Below are 3,063 nucleotides of genomic sequence, written 5' to 3' on the forward strand. Positions count from 1 at the left end.
CTCACTAACCACCCTGCCCGCCTGGTGGCCCCACACAGCCTGCTATTCAGTCATGTGGGCATCCCTCACTAACCCCCCTGCCAGCCTGGTGCCCCACACAGCCTTCTATTCAGCCGCTTACACAGCCTTCTGTTCAGTCGTTTGGTTGTCCCTCACTAAACCCCCTGCTGGCCTGGTCATAGGCAGCCATCTTGTGAGGGCGTGAGGGTTAATTTGCATATCACCTCTTTATTATATAGGATAGACAAAGCCCATGGACACAGACAATAGTGTGGGCTGGGGCTGGGTGGAGAGGGGAAAGAAGGGAGGGGGGAATGGGAGGTGGGAATGGGAGACATCAAAAATAATACATACATAAATACATAGATAAATATACAGATTTGAGAATTAAAATACATTCAATAGTTAAAAGATCTCAGAGCCCAATTGCCAGATAATTTTTTCACACTTCATGATCATTTGCTACTTAGAAATCAATAAAGCTGTTTCATGTCACAAGTATTATTGGGATGTCTCAGGATCTCGTGTATTCAACTGATGACCCTCTTACAAGAAAAAGGTGAAGGGCCCATATCAGCTCACTAAACAAATAGTGTGGTATGAAAGCCTTGGTTCTGTACAAACACAAGTTGAGAAAAGATATCTTTTTCACTGATTTTTAAATGGTGTACGGATTCAAAAGCAGAAATTATTACATAAATAGAAGTTTTAGTAAAATTGACCATTTTTCAAAATATTGCTCATAGAATACAGATATTTAATTGAGGATAGAGTATAGAAAAGTTAGAAAATTACCTTTTGTCCCAGTCCGCATATAATTAGAGACTAAACACCGAGCATGTCCACTGAGACACAACATTCGCCTGTGGTGTGGGACCCAGAACAACAAGGAAGAGAAATTGACAGATGTGTCAATCAGCCCATGGTTTCATCATGCTATGTGGACACAATAGTGAAGTCCCAGGACCACTGGAGTGCTGCAGGCCTGAGATAAAAAGGAATTTAGTGACAGCACATCAACCTGAGATCGTTGATACCATCCTATTGCAGCTTCAGTTCCAAAAAAATTTCAAAAATATTGCAATTCCAAGGGACTTTCTTTCATGGAGAGGGCTGAAGTGGTACAGTTTGGCCTATACCTAATATATTAAATTTAGATATTTATTGTCAATGTGCAAAGGCTCTAATTTTCAGTTTTGAAGTTCATTTCACTATATATTACTGTATATTATTGGGTCTTTATGAAAATTATGTGCCAATAAATGTGGATTTTCATAAAAATTTAGGTAAATTTTAGAATCTTTTATACCTCAGGATGATCAGATATTCTTTATTTCTTCCCAGTGATTCTGTAAAAAAAATGTTTAGGAGAGGAGTTGAAATATAAGTTCAGATTTTAAACTTAGGATATTTTACTTAAAGGTTTTAAATTGCAACACAAGCTACTATTCAGTTTCTATAAATGTGAAATTTACTTTAAAAAACCCTACAAAATTAATAATTTGAACTATGACTTCCAGTTTAAACAGGTTGTTTGAAGATAAATCATTTTTCAAATTAATGACATTATAGATTTCCTAGGTTAAAACCCCCCAAAACAAAGATGAAAAAACAAACCAAGGAATATTTAGTAAGAGCAGGGACCTCCTGTTGGAGACCTATGTTCCCATTTAGAGGTGGGCTACATGTTGATAGGAGGAATAGGAACAGATATTATTTTTAAACCTAACTTCAAGTAGTGAAAGGACATGGATGAAATTCCCGAACCAGTGTGTGATCCTGGACCTGGAATAAAGTTTTATGACCCTCAGCATGACATTCTTCCACCTCTTCTCATGCCTTCCCAATAAAACCAGTTACCTCTTTCCAAATATCAAACATATGGTCATATTCCCTTAGAAATATCCATTTTAACTACTCAAAAGCTGAGGAAACATAAATTTCCTCCACAAATTGATACCAGCAAAGCTGCTTTGGTTGGCACAGCACACAGATTAGGCTGTAAGAGTTGTGCCTAAGGGACTCATGTGGAATTGGACAGCGTACTACATAGGTCAAAACATACTGCAACCATATGTCACCTACACATGGATGAACACAAGACTTCTCTGTAGTTTTTAAAGAAATTTATTCTACTTTTTATCTTTCAAGTGTTGTCTTGATAGTTACAAAGTCTTCTAACATATTCATTATTGAGAAAACAGATTCTCAGATTTAAAACACTCATCTCTCAATAATTGATAGAACAAATAAACAGAAAATCAGTAAGCATATACAAGACTTGAACAATACTATCAAGCAACTTGTCCTAATTTACTTTTATAGTACACTCACTCCAAACAGTAGAATACTCATTCCTTTAAAGTACACATAAAACATTCACCAATATGGACCACATTCTTTGCCATAAAAAAGTCTCAATAAATTTAAAATTATTCAACTCATTAAAATATTTTTCTACATGGAATGAAATTAAAATCTAATCACCAAAAAATTTAGAAACTTTCCCTAATACATAGAAACTTCATAGTGTACTGATAAGTAACCCATGGACAAAGAAGAAATCAATAGAGAAAATATAAAATATTTCTAACTGAATTAAAATGAAAACACAGCTTATCAAAATTTGTGAAACACAGTTAAAGTACTTAGCAGATGACTTATGGCACTAAAATAAATGACTTCCTCTTTAATCTTTAGAAACTAGTAAAAGAATAGTATATAAAACTTGATATATGCTAAAGATAAGAATGAATGAAGATAAAGGCAGAAAACAATGACATAGAAAACCTAAAACAAAAGAGAAATTCAATGAAACCCCAAACTGGTTCTTTAAAAAGACCAATAAAATTGATAAAATCTAGCCAGACTGACCTGGGGTGGGGGTTGGGGGAGGTGGGGGTGGAGAGTGAAGACACATATCAAAGAGTAAAGACAAATATCAAAAAGAAAATAAGGGGGATATTACATACAATTTCATGTCAGTACATTTAATACTTAGACGACATGGACAAATTCCTTGAAAGACCCAAACTAACAAAGCTCACTCAAATAAAAATATCA

The sequence above is a fragment of the Myotis lucifugus genome, unplaced genomic scaffold, assembly GCF_000147115.1.
Source record: "Myotis lucifugus unplaced genomic scaffold, Myoluc2.0 scaffold_63, whole genome shotgun sequence".
Taxonomy (NCBI): domain Eukaryota; kingdom Metazoa; phylum Chordata; class Mammalia; order Chiroptera; family Vespertilionidae; genus Myotis; species Myotis lucifugus.